The sequence below is a fragment of the Macaca fascicularis genome, chromosome 4 (assembly GCF_037993035.2).
Source record: "Macaca fascicularis isolate 582-1 chromosome 4, T2T-MFA8v1.1".
Classification (NCBI taxonomy): domain Eukaryota; kingdom Metazoa; phylum Chordata; class Mammalia; order Primates; family Cercopithecidae; genus Macaca; species Macaca fascicularis.
Window position 1 is genome coordinate 44412699 of NC_088378.1, and position 19755 is coordinate 44432453.

A 19755-nucleotide genomic window follows, 5' to 3' on the forward strand; every position below is an offset into this window, starting at 1 on the left:
GGCATCTCACAGCCTCTTTATCCTATGTGGCCTTTTTAGGTGTTCCTTTTTAATCCTGATCTAAATAAAGTAAATGCTTCACAGTATCAAATTCACAGTCCAGCTAAATGAAAAATCCATTAGCTTGGGAACTCCTAGAAGTTGCATTGCTGTGGCCATTGATTTCTCCTTTCTGGTATCAACCTTACCTTGTATCCATTGAACACACCCTCCTGGCAGTGGGTCCATTTACTCAACTATCATCACCTCATGAAGAGCCCCAGGTGGCCCCCGTAGCATGTCTCTTTGAAAAACTATTACTTTGATGGTGAAAGAGTCAGTGTGACATCAAAAGTATCCTGATGATTCCTGTGCTTACCATTTTCATTCCTTAACAGAACTCCTGTAGTTACAGAGCCTAAAACCAATGCAAAATGTGATCGATATTAGTAAACACCACTATCTTAGACATTTAAAGTTTGTACTAGGAGAGATCAAATCAAATAAACAAACAGGCTGTGGCTTGCCTCTTTTGCACAGGGCAGCCTGTCTGCAAAGTTTTATCTCACTAGCCTGCTATTTTTGTGGACCTCCTGGAGCTGAGGAAAGCTCTTTCTTTGGTTAGGTGTGGAAATATCAAGTCAATTTGTTAAATTGTATATTTTACATGTATTTGCTCACACAGATCTTAAAAGATTTTTAGGTTTAACAGGCCCTAAAGAAACACAAATTAATAAAAGTGGAGTTACGAACTTTGGTGGACATATGCTTTATCTTTCAAGATCAGGACACTTCAGAAAATGGAGCGTTGTTAAAAATAGTACTAGTGCGAAGAACAAAAACCAGGACCATTGCCTGGCAAACTGATACCTGTGGACACCCTAATTATGAGAAGAGGGCAATTAAAAATGGAATGCTAACAGAATCTATTAGGACTGAAGGACTAGGGTTTAGTTTGGCAAACTGATATTTATTTGACAAATCTGATGAATAAATATGAAGCCAACCTCCTATATTAATGTGGAAGGTGAATAATTTGATTGGAGTTATTAAGACCATTAGAACTGATTGCTTTAAGATTTGTTGTTATTCTGTTAGATTAAAAGATAAATCAATGTCAGCTTGTTACTGGGACCCTCCCAAGTAAATCAATCAATGACTAACTTAGTGTGTGCCTTCTGTTTCCAGTCATTTTGGTTTCATCTTCACAGGCTGATTTTTGCCCTTGAATGTACTATTAGTTGTATTTATGTAGACTGTGCACCAATGTCACTTCTTCCAAGATAGCTGTTGAAAATTTTCATTTAAAAATATGCAGTTACTTCCTTGGTGGAACTGAGACCTTGCACATCTTTAAACAACTTAGAAGAAATGTGTACATGATTTATAGAACAAGCAAACAAAGCATGACCTTTCCTGAACTGATTAACAGTGCAATTCTTCAGAATGGCAATTTACTATAGGTTCACTCACACTGAACAATTTTATAAATGTGTGTAAGAATAGGGTATGCTACAAATGCAAAACATGAAAATATAGTTGGATTAAAATAAAATTTAAATCAAATGCTTATATTATACTGGCATGAGAAACAATGCTCAAATCACTTACCCTGAGCCCTGTTTTCTAGTGAAAAAAGTAAAAAAAAAAACACTTTATATGCAATTTAAGAATAGCATATAAGAAACCATTTTCAGTTTAAATATTTGAATATTTTCATATTTAATTATAGATATTTCCACACATCATAAATTAATACCTGCCTTAAATGGAGTAGAATTCAATTTACTTAAAACAATGAAAACTAAATATAATAGGGAGATTTTTACTTTTTTTCAGAAATTTTGTTTATCTTCCTGTGACCCAGAGCCATGTGTGAACAGAAGAGGAGTATGATGAGGAGCCATTTGGAAATCTATTCTGGCCACTTTTGCAGTAACAGGAAGCACTTTGAAAGAGTATAAAATTACAGTTCTTTTTTATTTTCATCTTGCAATGACAGGCTTTTTCAAATCAAGTAAGATAGGTTTAGAATGATTGCATTATCACACGTTTAAAAATAAAATGTGTGCCAGGATTCGCACCTCCATAATAAAAGCCTTATACTTGGATGACGAGCTCACGAACCCAAAAATACCAGTTCATTTTTGTTGATATGGTGGTTGTTGATGGTGGTGTTTAAGTTCCTTCAGAGTAGGGATCATCTTTGTTTATCTCTAGCACCTGGTTCTGTGTGTTGGACAACAGTGCTGGGGAGTCTTTTTGAATGTAAATATGTGAAATCAAAATGTTAATATGACCCTCGAGTCAATCGAGTATTATTGTAATTATATAATTTTGCTTGTTTCCTTTTCACTAAAAAGCAGAATTACGTGAGGTTCCTCTTTTCAAGGAAATTCTTCAGAAAACCATGTTAACTATGTTCTTCCCTACCCTTTCCCCTGCACAATATTTAACTTACCACAGCTTCACATTCATTGGGACATTGAATAAATATTTCTGGTCAATAATCACAAACCAAGAATTTAAAAGTCAACTTGTTTCTCTTCCAGCACCGTAAACAGTCCAACTTCCTTTAACATGGAGCTAATTTGTAGGTTGGGTTTTGTTTCAGCCGTTCTTTCTCGAAAGAAACTTGATTTATTTACATGTAAGTGTATATAAGGAAATGCTTTTAGTTTGAGGGGAACTATTCCTAGAAAAAAATTGAGAAGTAGGCCAAGTCTCTTTTTGTGTCCTCCCCGCACGTCCTCCCAGCACTTCCTTCTGTTTCCCAAGAAAGCCACTATTTCCTCATTGCCCAAGTTCCTTCCTATAACAGCAAGGAGTGTAGGAAATGACATATTACAGTTTTCTAAGGGATGTCTTTGTTTTAAACTAAATCATGGAATTGGCAATTTTAAAACAATAGACATTACTTAACCATGCATATGGATAACTTCCAAATGAAAACATGACTATCTAAAAAAAAAAAAAAAAAAACCTATTTAGATAAATAAACAAGCTGACCTTTGAAGAAGCCTCAGTTAACGTGATCATCTTTTATTTAAAACCCTCCACAGTGACCGTGGGAAATAAGAAAGCTAAGGTCAAGCCAAGGTCATATTTTAAATTTTCATTTTTAACCTAAGGCTATTAAAGCAAAATGATATTTATAAACTGATCCAATTTTGTTTCAATATTCATATGTGAGAAAAATTTATCTTGTAAAATAATTCAATCCAGTTTTTCCCTGGATGAGTGGGAAGAGGGATAGTGTGGATTTATGTAAAGTAATAAGGCCAGGGCTTGTAAGAAAAAGTTGGAGCTGCTGTAGCAGGTAGAGAGGAGATTTTTCTTCCTGTCTTGCTTCTATGATGCTGCTACTGACCGACTTTCCCTAATTCCAATATCCTTAAATGAGAAGCCATGAAAGCTAGTCATCTCTCTTTATCTCATCTAGCACATGGCCTAGTTGATTTTCTTAAGATCTCACACAGCAGAGTGTACTGTCATGGAATCAATGCAATTGGGAAATAGTATGTTTCTAATAAAGAAAAAAAAAAAAAAACCTTTTTTAAAAAAACACAGACTGAGAATCATTCCATACTTGTGTGGCACAAAGCCATTTACTAAGAGGGAAGAACTCCAATACGTAAGACAAAAATAGTGAGTGGTAAGACTTTTAAATTCATTCTGCCTAAAAATACTTCAAATAACTAAATACAAAGAAAATCCCTAAGAAGGCAAATCCAAATAAGAGGGAGAAAAATCTCTTTCATGTCAGACAACACACCACCCAAAATCACCAGAGGAAAACAATCAAGCCCTCTGTCCTTGATAACAATAACATGCTGACTTTAAACAGCCCTAAACTCAGAAAAGAATGTGCAAGGTTTATTCCTATAAGAACAGAGAGGATTCTTCTTTCTTCATTTGTCTGACTGTTTGATATTTTTCTGATGTGTCTCTTGTGAACTTTCTTTTTTTTTTTAGAAACTTTGAGTGCTAACTTCCTTTTTTTATGTGAAATGACTGTAATAAAATGTGCAGAATTGATTGCTTAGAAGATTGATGTTCTTAAAACTGATATCTTTTCTGTGGCTATATGGTATGCTAACAAAAAAAAAAAAAAAAGAAAGAAAGAAAAGAAAAGAAAAAGAAAAGCATGCTTCTCTACTAATGGTACACTGACCTTTACCAGAAACTATTTCCCAGGATAATTACAGAATTTTAAAAAGATGATTTTGTTACATTTTCTCCTCTGACTTATGACATCTTATTTTCCCTTACTTTTTCTTGGGAAAGATGCAAATAAGGTGAATGCCCATTCACTATAAGAATTAAGAGGTGATTTTATAAAGTTCTTTTGCTAGTAAGGATCAGCTAGATTACACTACAGTAACTAACTACCCTTATTTCTCAATGGCTGAACAAAGCAAAATGTTACTTCTTCCTTAACTTTCATGTCCCACAAGGGTCAGTTGAGGAACTCTCTGGCACAAGGTCAATCACTGATTCAGGCTGATAAAAACTTTACCATCTTGAAATTGAAGTATATGGAATAGATGTCTTTCTCAGTCTGTGTAGCAGAATAAGAGAGGAAGGGAAAGCATTGCTTCCACAATTAGACGTTTGGACTGGTAATAACATGCATCACTACTACCTAAAGCCCATTGACCACCATTTGTTGCAGAGACCAAACTATGTCCCAAAGGACTGGAAAGTAGAATCTACTGAGGTACCAAGAAGGAAAGGAGAACTGAATGTGAATTGTTCCAGAATTTTCTATCATAGAGTTTATGTAATGTCACTGTGGAAATATACATTGGAAAGATAGACTGTGGCTAGATTGTGGTAGACTATTTTAGCCTAAGGGATTTGTACTTTATAGTATAGGCAATGAAACCCATATGTTTTTAAGCCTCAGAAGTTGCTTTTGGTACTATTATAATATTCTGAAGATTGAAGCACTAGTATTTGGAGTGGAGGTAGAGTTGAAGATGGGAACAATTAATCGAAGATATACATTTGCTGTAACTTCCTCCAGGATGCCAATACTTACAACTCTTTCCTGACATTTTCCTAGCCTCCACTTAATTTGGTGTGAATGTTTTCTTTATTCTCCCTTATATGTTCCTTTTCCAAATTTGCACTTGCTCCTCATCTCCTGCCTTCCCCCCACAGACAAAATTTACTAATTTGTGACATTGTTAGAAAAATTACATGTTCTATAGCTGCTATAGTAATGTTAATCTGGCTCAGATGTACAATATGGATACAGGGTGAAATCAGATAATTATTTTAATTATTTTTCTTTTTAAAGATAATGAGGGTTTGAAAGGTGTGACTGCAGTGGAATTAGAAATTATCTGGAGAGTGCAGGAGAACCTAGAGAGTAAAGATTGACTGATTTTGAGCTTAAGTGACTGAAAGGATGTTTTGCGTTATCATTTGAAAAGATGAATTACTAGTTTACATGAAAATACTTAAGGAAAAATCATAAACTACTACCCTTAGTTATAATGTGTATATTTATATATTTTTCAAATAGCATCAAATCAATTGTTTATGTTACTGTCAATTGTCTTTCTACAACATAGCTCTACTTGATTCTTGCCCCTTTCTTGCTAAAAAGTTCATAGGCCCTCATTATATGGAATGTCATGTCCCAAGCTGTGCTAATCATGTTACTTCACAATAATGTTTGATGACCAAATACATCGGTAAAAACTAGATTACACAAAGAAAAATAGTATCTTTTCTAGAACTAATTAGTGGGCAATCTTTTGAAAATGGAATAGTATATAGTGTTTATCAAATTTACCTGACCATAGTATTCTTGTTTTTCTTTGCATGTATAGGTAGGAGATTTTATATGTAGGTATGCTCTGTAGGAAAAGAGAGAAAACAAAAACAAAAAACAAAAAGTGTATACATCTCAATACAACTCAGTGTCTCTGGTATCCAAAATATATGTGTGTGTGTGGTCGGGGGTGGGAGCAGGGTTCTCCATTATGCCAAGCAAACAATTGATTCTACACAGACACCAGCTTGATATCCTCTAATTCAATTCAATCATGACATTATCTACCTGAAAATTGGGTCAGATCCCACAGGTTGAGGAATCCTCTTACAAAGCTTCTCCTAATCTCTGATCCCAATCACAAGCAGTAGGTTATTACCTAAAGTTCTGACTGACCTGCTATAAATTGGGGGTTCCCATAACCCTTCCCCCAAGATTCAATTAATTTGCTAGAGCAACTTACAGAACTGAGGGAAACACTTACTTATAGAAGAAATGTATAAGACTGGGTATGGAAGAAGGGGAGCAGAGTTTCTAAGTTTCAATTTTATTCCCAGGTGTACCACCCTCTAGGGACCTGGACATGTCCAGCTATCTCAACCTCCCAAAATCCTATTCTTTTTTTTTTTAAGTGAAAGCTTCATTACGTACAATACTTGGATGATTAAATCTTTGTCCACTGGTGATCAACTTAGTCTTCAGTCGTTCTCCCTTCCCTGGAGGTTGGGGAGTAGGGCTAAAAAGCCTCAACTCCCAAATTGCAACTTGGATTTTACCATGATCCATGTTATTCTGAAGCTACCAAAGGGATGTCAAACACCATTCAACTCAGCATACAATAGACACTCATCACAATGGAGATTCCAATGATTTTAGGGGCTGTATGTCAAAAAATGGGGATGAAGATAAAATATATATAAATCACAATATCACAATGACATGGGAAATAAATTAAAACCATTCTAGTACAGTTTTGAAATGGAATCCTTCAGTTGGTTTCATAGTGAAATGAAGACTAAGTAGATTTAATTTTCTCCAAAAGATTCTAGTAAGTAAAATTAAAACTCTTGTTTGGCAATGATAGGGGAAATAAATAAGTGATTTATAATGGTTGTTAGTACTATAGTAGGAATGATGGAGAGCGGGTGAGATAGACACTTTTGAGAGCTCTTTAGAGCTTAAAAATTGGGAGTTGGTGGTAGAATTGGTATTAAGGTAAGAGACTAGTACATTTCATGTATGATTCTGAGATTTGTATCTCATATAATTAAGTGATATAGGTGAGATAGGAAACAATTGTTAATATTTATTGAATGTTCACTAAGTCATATAATGTTCCCAACTCTACTTTACTTAAGTCAATTAATTCTCAAAATGAATTTGAATGTTTCACATGAGAGAGTCAAGGCAGATATTAAACAAATTGTCCAAGATTTTCATCTTTTAAGTGGCAAAGCTGGCACTTGTGCTCAGATATTTAACTAAAACCCCATGTTCTTAAACACTGTGACATGAAATATCTACCTATCTAAATACATGAATAAATAGAAACTTTTTATTCCAAATTATGTTAGTTAACATATTTTCCAATGTTTGATAAATTAACTTCAAATTCATTCAATAGACAAATTGTAAGTTTCACTATTTTTTCTTTTTCTTTTTTTTTTTTAACTTTTCTTTTAGGTTTGGGGTACATGTGCAGGTTTGTTACATAGGCAAACTCTTATCATGGGGTTTTGTTGTATAGTTTATTTTGTCACCTATGTACTAAGTGTGGTACCCGGTAGTAATTTTTTCTGAATCTCTCCTTTCACCTTCCACTTTCAGGTAGGTCCCAGTGTCTGTTATTCCTCCCTTGGTGTCCACATGTTCTTATGTAGCTCTCACTAATAAGTGAGAACATGCAGTATTTGGTTTTCCGTTCCTGCATTAGTTTGTTAAGGATAACTTTTTAAAAATAAGCATGGTGATAAAGTGAGTAAGAGATCATTAATTTGACATGTATAGTCTGTGGCACCCATTGGGCATCCAAAGACAGTATATAATTCAGCATATGCCTTGATAATTCATAATAAGAAATTTAGAGACCCAAATTTAGAAATATCTGGCATAGTGATGCAAAGTGTGGCATTTTTGCTCCCGTAGTTTGGCAAGTGGGAGGGCGTGGCATGCAGCGGCTTTGCTTCTTCACTCCTCTAGCTCAGTGAGCAGGACAGAGTGGTGCCCAGCAGCTTTGCTTCTTTACTCTGGTTTTTTGGAAAGTGAGAGGGAGTGGCACCCAGTGGCTTCTCTTCTTCTGTAGTACAGTGAATGGGAAGGAGGGTTACAGCTTTTTTATTCCCACCTCCCACAGCTCAGCCAGCAGGAGCTCTTTCACTCCTGCAGTTTGCTGAGCTCCAAGTTCCTGTCCCACGACCAAGAGGAATAAGGTACGTGGGCAATGGAGAGTGAGTAAGGCAGAGTAGAATTTTATTGAGTGACAGAAAGACTCTCAACCAGAAGAGGGGACCCGAAAACAAGTTGTCATCTGTGAGACTGAGTCCAGGGTTTTTATGGGATTAGAATAGGGGAATGAGTGCTGATTGGTCCATGGGTGGTCTTGGATAAAGCACCATTCAATTGGTTAAAAGGCATCATTCAGAGGGAACCAATCAAGAGATAATGGGTAAGATGGGGATAGAAGTTCTCACTCTAATTGTGGACTCTATCAGGAACTGGCAGTTCAATTTTCAGGCTTTAAACTGTCCTTGGCTTGAATGGTGTGTTTCATTGGTCACTTGTCCCTGTTCACCTATAAGAATTTGCCTGTCTCCTGTTACTATTAATTCCCCCTCTGAAGAGGTACATGTAACTGTTTAGGATAGGGGCAATGACTGTTATACTTTATGTTGAGGGGGGCATTGTTTTGGGAAAATAGCACTCACATCTCTCTCAGAGGCCTATCTGAGGGTCCCAGTAAAAACGGAGCCATCATCCAAGGCTCCATTTGCATGACCATTTGGAGTTTGATGGCCTCTAGGCCAGAAGAAACACATTTTTTAAGGAAGTTAAGTATGCATGGATCAAATATGACTATTATATAAAGAAGAGCTAATGGGAAAATTTAGTGCCAGAGATATCAGAAATAAGAAAATAGACTAATTCTGAAAAATATGTTGTGGCCAGAGCTGTTTCACCCTGGTGAAAGAAATTAAATCTTGTATGGGGGAAGGCAGTTACATTTTAGAAGAGAGGTAGCTGTTTAGCAGAGTATATAATCCCACAAGCATTCAGGACTAAGTAGTCCTTGGCAAACACACCTTATGGTGGGGAACAAGTAGATCAGAAATCTGGGGCCTCTCACTGCTGATTTAGCTGCTTCATCTGCCAATGTATTTCCCTCATCTATTTCATCCATCCCCTTTTGGTGGCCTTTGCAATATATTATTACCTCACCCTGTGGAAGGAAAATTGAGGATAATAGTCAGTTAATTTACTGATGGCATTTAATGGGAGACCCATTAGCAGTGAGGAAGTCTTTCTCTTTCCAGATAGTGGCATGGGCATGGAAGTCTAGGAAAGCATTCTTAGAATCAGCATAAATGTTTACTGCTTTCTCTTTGCTTAATTCAAGAGCCCTCATAAGGACAATTAGCTCAGCTGGTTAAGCACTTGTGCCCAAGCAGAGAGGCACACTCTCAATAATGTCATTTAGGGTGAGTACTGCATATCCTGCTTTATGAATCCTTTGTTCTACAAAAGAACTTCCATTTGTAAAGAGACTTCATTCTGGGTTCCTTAAGGGGGTTTCTTTGAGGCCATCTTTGACCACATAGGTTTGCACTACTATCTGTTCACAGTCATGTTCAGGCTCCCCAACTTCCTCTGGGAGGAAGGTGGCTCTATGTTTAGGGAAAGACAGGTCTTTACTTAGACTATAGACCTCTCCAATGGCAGAGCTTGATATTTGAGGAGGTGGTTGTCCAGTAGCCTGAAACTCCCCTTGGAAGACAGCAATACTGCCACGTTATGTGGGGTATAAATGGTTATTTCCCATGGTTAACTTAGTAGCCTCTGGCACCAGCAAAGCTACCTCTGCAACTCCTCAGAGGCAGGCAAACCATCCTTTAGCCACCAAATTAAGCTCCTTTCTTAGATAGCCTATGGGCTGCTGAGTTGGACCACAGACCTGGGTTAGAACTTCCAGAGCCATTCCCTTCCTTTCTGATACACAAAGATTGAATGTCTTACCTATGAGAAGACTAACGGCTGGTGCCTCAAGCAAGGCCTGTTTCAATTGGTCAAAGGCCTTTTTAGCCTCTGGTTCTCCAGTTAGGGACTGAGTCTTAGCTGACTGAGTATCCTTTATTAGGTGACATAGGGAACAAGCTGTCTCACCATACCCAGGTATACATCCATAATCTGCAGAATCTTGTAATGCCCAAGAATATCCTCAGTTGTTTGAGGGTTTTGGGGACGTGAAAGGAAGCGATGGGCTTAATACTTTTTTCACCTAGTACCCTGATATGCTCTGACAAGACTAGACCTAGGTACTTCACTGAAGTCTGACAGAGCTGAGCCTTAGATTTTGAGACTGTATTAGTCAGAGTTATCTAGAGGGACAGAACTAATAGAATATATGTGAGTTTATTAAAGAGAATTGACTCACCTGATCACATGGTGAAGTCCTACGATAGGCCATGTTCAAGTTGAGGAGCAAGGAAGCCAGTGGTGGATCAGTTCGAGTCCTAAAACCTTAAAAGTAGGGAAGCCAACAGTGCAGATTTCAGTCTGTGGCCAAGGGCCCAAGAGCCCTTGGTAAACCGCTGGTTAAGTCCAAGAGTCCAAAAGCTGAAGAACTTGGAGTCTGAGGTTATGGGGCAGGAAGCACCTGGCACGGGAGGAAGATGAAGGCTGGAAGACTCAGCAAGTCTGCTCATCCATCTTCTCCTGCCTACTTTATTCTAGCCACACAGGCAGCTGACTAGATGGTGCCCACCTGGATTGAGGGTGAGTCTGCCTCTCCCAGTCCACTGATTCAAATGTTAATCTCCTTTGGCAACATGCTAACAGACACATCCAGGAACAATACTTTGCATCCTCCAGTCCAATCAAGTTGACACTCAATATTAACCATTACAAGTCCACCCCTTGTCAACTCAAACCCATACATATCTCCTGAAATCATACATAATCTTCAAATAAAGTTAATAATAAGGTCATATTTATGCCTGACACAATACAACTATCCTTCGTACAACCAGAAGCACACTAATCCTTACCATAAATACTATTACGTAAAGTTAACAATGCTTAAATGCTGATATGAAGTCAATAAATCTTTTGTCATATGATAACGGAAAAAGAAAGGAAATAAAAGGAAGATATTTTCTTAGTACAAGTGTATACATACACAAACATGTTCTTAACAAAAGAAGGAGGAAATAGTCATGACAGTTACAATCATTTCTGCAACTGGTCATGTGGTTGTAGCTGGTATTGATGACTAGCTTCCTCTACTATCTATTCTGTATTCCCTTTGCCTTCAGCAAGCACCTCATCAGGTTGTGGTTTTTTTACCATGTGGAGTGATCCAAACCTTCATTCCTGAAGGGTTTGGGCCATTTGTAGTCCTTCCTGGATTGGGTTGTTGTTGTTTCCTATTGACTTTAATCACAGGGCATGGTAATACTAAGAGACACCCTAAGGGATCTCCTGTATTCCATACATACTCTTTCTTACCTCCATTGTGGAGTAGTAGACTGATTTCATCTTGTTAGTCTGGGTCAATCACCCCATCCAACACTGTAATTCCCTTCTTAGCCTGTTGACTCAGAGTAGGAGGACTCCAAAGTGTCCCGGTGTCAATCTTAACTACCAGTTTAATGGAATCATTGTTATGTCTCCTGGTGGCAGCATTCCTCTTTCTGGAACTAAGACTTCTAAGCCAGAAGAACGTAATGGTGCAGGAACAGGAAGCATCTTTCTAGGGGGTCACTAGGGGTGATGGTGTATAGTGCCACTTCCACTTCTATCCCTTGATTCCTGGACCAATCAATTCTGGCTATGTGAGAAAGAGTACCACATAGTAAATGAAATTCAGAGCATACATTTGCCCCAGCTCTGCCAAGTATTGTCACCTATGTGGCATCATAATTGTGACTTCAAAAGGCCATTCTACCATTCTAACAATCCAGCTGTTTCAGGATGATGGAGAAGATGGTAAGACCAGTGAATTAAATGAGCATGAGTCCACTGCCTTACTTCTTTAGCCATAAAGTGAGTGCCTTGGTCACAGGCAATGCTATGTTGAATACCATGATGGTGGATAAGGCATCCTCTGAGTCCACAGATGGTAGTGTTGGCAGAAGCATAGTGTGCAGGATAGGCAAACCCATATCTAGGGTAAGGGTCTATGCTGGTGATGATAAACCACTGCCCTTTCCATGATGGAAGAGATACAATATAACCAACCTATCACCAAGTAGCTGGCCGATCACCCAGAGGAATGGTGCCATATAGAGGGCTCAGAGTTGGTCTCTGCTGCTGGCAAATTGGACTGTCATTGGTAGCCAGGTCAGCCTTGGTGAGTGGAAGTCCATGTTGCTGAACTCATGCATAACCTCCATCCCTGCCATTATGGCCACTTTGTTCATGGGCCCACTGGGAGATGCTGGGGAAAGAGGCTAAGAGATGTCCACAGAACGAGTCATCCTATCCACTTGATTATTAAAATCTTCCTCTGCTGAGGTCACCTTTTCATCAGCACTCACATGAGATACAAATATCTTCACAATTTTGACAACTCATACAGGTCCATTCACATACCTCTTCCCCAAATTTCTTTGTTAACAATTTTCCGATCCTGCTTCTTTCAAGTCCCTGACCACCCAACCAAACCATTGGCTACAGCCCATGAATCATATAATCGCACATCTGGCCATTTCTCCTTTCATGCAAAGTGCACAACCAGGTACACTGCTCAAAGTTCTGCCTACTGAAAAGTTTTCCCTTCACCAGTGTCTTTCAGAAATGTCCTAGAAAGGGGCTGTTGTGCTGCAGCTGTCCACTTTCAGGTAGTGCCTGCATATAGTGCAGAACCACCTGTAAACTAGGCCCTTGCATTCTCTTCCTCTGTCAGTTGATCATAGGGATCTCTGCATGAGGCTATTGGTGCAGGCTGTCGGGGAGAAGGCAGGGTGGCAGGAGTGGAGACTATGGGCATTGGAGCCACTTCCTCATGTAACTTATTTGTGCCTTTAGGACCTGCTCAAGCACTATCACGTATATAGTACTTCCATTTTGTGATGGGATATTGCTGTGCATGCCCCACTTTATGGCTAGATGGGTCAAAAAGCACCCAGTTCCTGATACGCAGTTCAGGTCATGTGATGATTTGTGACCCATAATCAAACTTTCAGTTTCTACCAAAGCCCAGTGTCTCTCAAAAAAGAGTCTCTCAAAAAGAGAGGAGTTACCTGAAGAAAATGGCAAGGCCTTGCTCCAAAATCCTAGAGGCCTCTGCTGTGATTCACCTATGGGGGCCTGCCAAAGGCTCCAGCCAGCATCCTTATCTCTCACTGACACCTCAAGCAACATTGGATATTCTGGGTCATATGGCCTTGGAGCAGAGTAGCTTGCACTGCAGCCTGGACCTGTTGCAGAGCCTTCTCGTATTCTGTGCCCCACTCAAAGCTGGCAGTCTTTAGGGTCACTCTATAAATGGCCCAGAGTGACACACCCAAATGAGGAATGTGTTGCCTCCAAAATCCAAATAGCCCCACTAGGCATTGTGCCTCTTTTTCGGTTGTAGGAGGGGCCAAATGCAGCAACGTATCCTTCACCTTAGAAGAAATATTTTAACAGGTCCCACACCACTGGACCTCTAGAATTTTACTGATGTAATTTTAGTTGGATGTATTTCCTATTCCCTGGCAGGCAAATGTCTCACCAGTAAGTGTGTTTGCTGCTTCTTGCTCAATGGGTCCAATCAGCATAATGTCATTAGTGTAATGGATCTGTTTGTATCTTGTGGAAGAAAAAAGTGACCAAGAGCTCTGTGAACAAGATTATGACACAAAGCCAGAGAGTTGATATACCCCTGATGTAGGACAGTAAAGGTATATTGCTGGCTTTGCTAGCTGAAGGCAAATTGTTTCTGGTGAACCGTATGGACAGGAATGGAGAAAATGGCATTTGCCAAATCAATGGCTGCATACCAGGTACCACAAGATGTGTTAATTTGCTCAAGCAATGAAGCCACATCTGGTACAGCAGCTGCAATTGGAGCCACCATTTGGTTAAGCTTATGATAATCCACTGTCATTCTCCAAGATCCATCTGTCTTCTGCACAAGCCAAATAGGAGAGTTGAACGGGGATGTCGCAGGAATCCTTGATGGTGGGACTAATCTCTGCAATCCCTCCAGGAATGCAATATTGTTTGTGATTTACTATTTTTTCTTGATAGAGGCAGCTCTAGCAGCTCTAATGGCTTTCATTTTGCCTTTCCACCATAGGAGCCCTCACCTTACCAGTCAGGGAGCTAATGTGGGGATTCTGCCAGCTGCTAAGTACGCCTATGCTAATTATGCATTCTAGCACTGGGGAAATGACCACAGGATGAGTCTAGGGACCCATTGGATCCACTGTAAGTCAGATCTGAGCTAAAACTGCATTAATCACCCAAACTCCATAAGCCCTACTTTAACTGGAGGACCATAATGACATTTTGGGTCCCCTGGAATCAATGACAGCTCAGAGCCAGTGTCCAGCAGTCCCCAAAAGATCTGATTATTTCCCCTTCTCCCAATGCAGTTACCTTGGTAAAAAGCCAGAGGTTTCCTTGGGGAAGGATGGGAGAAATATTAACAGCATAAATTGTAGGTAGTGTAGTGGTGTCCTTCCTCAATGGGACCCTGCCTCCCCTTCATTCAAGGCGTTCTGGATTTGTAAACTGGTACAAGTCTGAAAATTGGTGGTGGGGCTGTGCTTCTCCATTTTTATAATTAAAATTAGTCTTTTGTTTACTTGACCTGGAAGTTTTCTGCTTACACAAATTAAGTAAGAATGCAGTAGACTTCCTATTAATTTAATTTCTAGAAATACCATGATTAATTAGCCAATGCCAGAGCTCTACATGAGTCAGACTCTTCTGGTTGCTGCTTTGCCTCTGCTGTCCATTACGGTAACTATGCCCACTTTGCCTTTGATGGTTGAGTGCCACCTCTTGTCTCCTGCCAACTTGAGATCCAATTATTCCCATTGCATTTAAATTTTATAATTGAATGACTGTGGTTCCTACTGAAAGATCTGGAATACAGAGAAGACCAATCAAAGAGCTCTTTAAGAAGCAGGTGCTCCCCTCACAAACTTATTTGGCAAGGTATTGTTGAATAATATGTCTTCTGGATCCTCCCTGCTGAGATGGGTAGGTCTAAAGTGACTAATCCACTCTAGCATCCTAATTTCCCTTAGCCTTTGGATCCCTTCCTCTACATTAAACCAAGGGAGAAACAGCATTTCCAGCTTGCTTACTGTGGACTATCTTTTGATCTATATTTCAGCTAACCAAGCAAATAAATTATTAGAACTTTTTTTTTTTAACTCCCCAAGCTGCAACATTAAATGCAGAATCCCTGCTTAGTGGCCCCAAAATGAATGAATTCAGCCTGATCCAACATTATGTTCCTTCCACCATTATTCCACACCCTAATATCCATGCCTGCTCTCCAGATTTATGCTTATATAAATTAGAAAATGCAAGCATTTTGGGGGGATGTAGCACAACTTGTGAGTCACACTCTGAACCTCACTTCTAGGGGCCTGCCGAGACTTTAGTCTAGTTATAGGTCTAGAAGCAAACAGAGGTGTTGGGGGTGGGTTCTGAGGAGACTCAACATTGTCTTTCCTGGCAACTGCCTGAGGGAAGGCCATCACTGTTGCCTCAGCCAAGGCATGGTTAATCTCCTCAGATGAAGGTGAAAAGGCTGATGGCCTCATAAGTGGGGGATGGGATGTTGCCACCACTGGAGGTGGGAAGGCTGTTTCCTCCGGCCAAAAGTCTCATCAGAGTTTACAAACTCAGTGTCCCCAGCTTCATCAGGTTCCTCCCACATGTCCCCATTCCAAGTTGCAGGGGTTCGTTATTTTCCAATCAATGCCCTCACTTTAATTGTGGATAATCTGGTAAGACTGAGCATGCACTTTTCATTGCAGGTCAGCCACTCACATGATAAAAACTTGTGTCTGACTTTTGGCAATTTCTGCTGGTTGTCTATAAGAGGTAAGACTCTCACTCAAGGTAATGTTAGAAGACTTGAGGCTCAGTATGTGCTTCTGGAACTGGGAGTTAGAATCTTTGAGCTCATTCTTTTATTTCACCACTTTTTCCAGCAAACTTAGGAGCAACCAGGCAACTTCATTATATTCCTTGGTTCAGCACATATGGTAAAAGGTATTAGACATAGAGTCACTAAAATCCTTGCCTCTCACAAGCAGTGAATCAGAATTATCAAATGCATTTATTTTGCGTAAGTCTGTAAACAGTTCACACCAAGGACTATCAGTGTTCTCCATACTATTAGGAGTAGAGTCCTTAGCATTTTTGAGTCTAATCAGATTAAGCAGCCAACTCCAGAAACCCCAAAACCAACTGAAGAAATCCATCCTTAAAATTATTTTCCTCTAGAACCACTCTGGTACCAAAATCTGTATTAGTAAGGGTTCTGTAGCGTGATAGAACTAATAGGATATATGTGTATATGAAATGGAATTTATTAAGAAGAGTTGACTCACAGTATCACAAGGTAAAGTCCCATGATAAGGCTTCTGCAAGTTAAGGCACAAGGAAGCCAGTGGTGGATCAGCCCAAGCCCCAAAACTTCAAAAGCAGGAAAGCTGACAGCACAGCCTTCAGTTTGTGGCTTGAGAGCCCCTGGAAAACTACTGGTGTAAGTACAAGAGTCAAAAAACTGAAGAACTTGGAGTCTGAGGTTATAGGGCAGGAAATGTGTAGCATGGGAGAAAGATGAAAGATGGAAGACTCAGCAAGTCAGCCCATCCATCTTCTCCTCCCCGCTTTATTCTAGCCACAAAGGCAGCTGATTAGATGGTGACCACTCAGATTGAGAGTGAGTCTGCTTCTCCCAGGCACAAATGTTAATCTCCTTTGGCAACACCCTCAGAGACACACCCAGAAACAAAATTTGCATCTTTCAATCCAATCAAGTTGACATTCAATATTAACCAACACAGAGACCTTATATCCTCTGTTAGCCAGAAAATTAAGCTTCACTGCACTCTTGAATAATTTATTCAGTTGAGGTACAAAGAAGAATGTCATTTACATATTGTAAAACTTTAACTTGGGTATAAAAGAACTCAGATCTTTTGTCAATGCCTGCCCAAACAGGTGGGGGCTGTCTCAGAACTCCTGAGGTAATACCTTCCAGGTTAGCTGAGTGGTCTGGTTGGAAGGATTCTCAAATGTAAACAAACATTTGAAGTCAGGGTATAGCAGTATGCAGAAAAAGGCATCCTTCAGGTCCAGGATTGTGAACCATTTAGATCCCTCAGGTATTTGAATTAGTATGGTATAGGGATTGGGAATCACCAGATGAATTGGAACTACACCTTTATGAATGAGGTGGAAGTCTTTGACCAGTCTCTATTTCCTGTCGGGTTTCTTTACCCCCAATATTGGAGTGTTACAAGAGTTATTGCAGGATTTGAGGAAAACTTGCATCCTCAATTATCGATGATGACTCCTAGCCCTTTCCTACCTTCTGGTTTTAGGGGATATTGTCTCTGATTAGGGAAGGAGGTGGGATCCTTAAGGTGGATTTGGACCCGTATGGCAGTTGTGGCTTGGCCAGTTTTCCTGTGAGTTGTACAAACTTCTGGATTAACGTCAGTCTCCACCGGGAGGAGACAAATAGTCTGTCCTGGAGCCATAAGGATGGTGGTTCCCATGTGGGCTAAAATATACCTTCCTAGCAGAAGAGTTGGGCTTTCAAGTATGATTTAAAAGGTATGAGTAAACAAAAGGACTCCCCAACTACAACCAAGGGGTAAAGGGTTGGGGAAAATATTGGATTAAAGGCTTTCTTGAGACACCCCTTCACAGTCTTGCTAATGGAGGAAGGGAAGCCTGGATTGCAGAGAACAGAAATGGCAGCTCCAGTATCCAGGAGTTCCTCCCTTCCTCCTCCAGAATCACCTGGGGCTCCTGGATAATAATGGTGGTTTGAGCCATTGGAGCTGGGGAGAGTAACCCTGGGACCCATCAGTCCTGCTAGACCATCTTGGAGACTGGCTCTGAATCCAGTGACCTCTGTCTCCAGGGACAGTCTACCCTCCAGTGGTCCTCTCTGCATATTGGACAGGGTTGAGGTTACTTCCTCATGCTGCCTGGGCAGTCCTTCTTAAAGTGCCCTGATTTGCTACATTTTAGCAGTTAACAAGTGCATCTCGAGGATTCTGGGGTTGGGAAGCCTGCAAGGCGTCCATTAGAACCTCTGACTTTTTCTTATGTTTTCTTTCTCTCTCAAGCCTCCTTCTGATCCCTGTTGTAAAAAGTCAAGGTGGCCATTTTCAGGATGTTCTCTAAAGTACTCTCTGGTCTCATTGCCTATTTCTGCAGCTTCCTCCTGATATCAAGGCCCACCTGAGTAATAAACTTATCCTTTAGGGATTAGTTGTCCCTTGACTGAATCAGGAGATAGAGAAGTGTGCTTTACCAAGGCCTCTCTTAGCCTTTCCAGGAAGGCAGTGGGATTCTCGTCTGATCTCTAGTTTATCATGAAGAGTTTGGAGTAACTGAGAGGCTTAGTTTTAGTCCTTCATAAGCCCTCCAATATGCACATCTGAAAGTATTTCCTCCTCAATTCTCCATGTCATCATTGGGGTCCCAGTTAGGATCCTCCAATGGTACTACTGTTTTTCCAATTGGATAAGTCTCTTCCCTTTCCTTGGCACTATATGAGATACAAAGCTCATCCCCAAACTTACTGCCACTTGCAGGGGTGCCTGCCTCACAGCGGTAGTCGGGGTTTGATTCAAAAGTAATATAATGTCCTTCCAGGAGTCTTCAAATACTTGGGTTAAATTCTGGAATATCTCTATATACCTGTCAGGGTTGTCTGAAAACTTGGCAAGATCCCCCTTAAATTTTCTTAAGTCCTATAGAGAAAAGGGAACCTGAGCTTTACTGGGGCCAAATTCATAAGCCATCTCTTGTAGGGGCATGACTGAGGCTGGAGCCCACCTAAACAAGGATTTCTAAAGCAGGATAAGCTTGACAGATAACCTGGATAGTGAAGATAGGATGGACCAGGAAAAGCAGGACCAGAAGAGGCTGATTCTCCCTCTGGCGGCACCTCTGGGATTTGCTTCCCTAGTCTCCTGGGATTGTATTTTGCAACCTGTCCTGAGATGAACGCTTAGGAGGGCTGGATCAATCCTACAATGTCAGCAAATGTCCAAATTATCCTGCAAGGCAAAGAAATCCTGCACATATGGGACCTCAGATTATTTGCCCTTTAAACACAGAAAAGTTCCAACTGCAGAATAGTGTTAAAATTAATACTTTCCTCTGGAAACTAAGTCTCTCCATTCTGTAACTTATAACTCGGCCATGCTCTTGTACAAAGGAACATAAGGTGTTTTTTGTTTTTGTTTTTTTTCTTTTTTTTTTATACTTTAAGTTCTGGGATACATGTGCAGAATGTGCATGTTTGTTACATAGGTATACACGTGCCATGGTGGTTTGCTGCACCCATCAACCCATCATTTACCTTAGGTATTCCTCCTAATGCTATCCATCTCCTCCTCCCCCTACCTCCTGACAGGCCCCTGTATGTGATGTCACACTCCCTGTGTCCATGTGTTCTCATTGTTTAACTCCCACTTATGAGTGAGAACATGCAGTGTTTAGTTTTCTGTTCCTGTGTTAGTTTGCTGAGAATGATAGTTTCCAGTTTCATCCATGTCCCTGTGAAGGACATGAGCTCA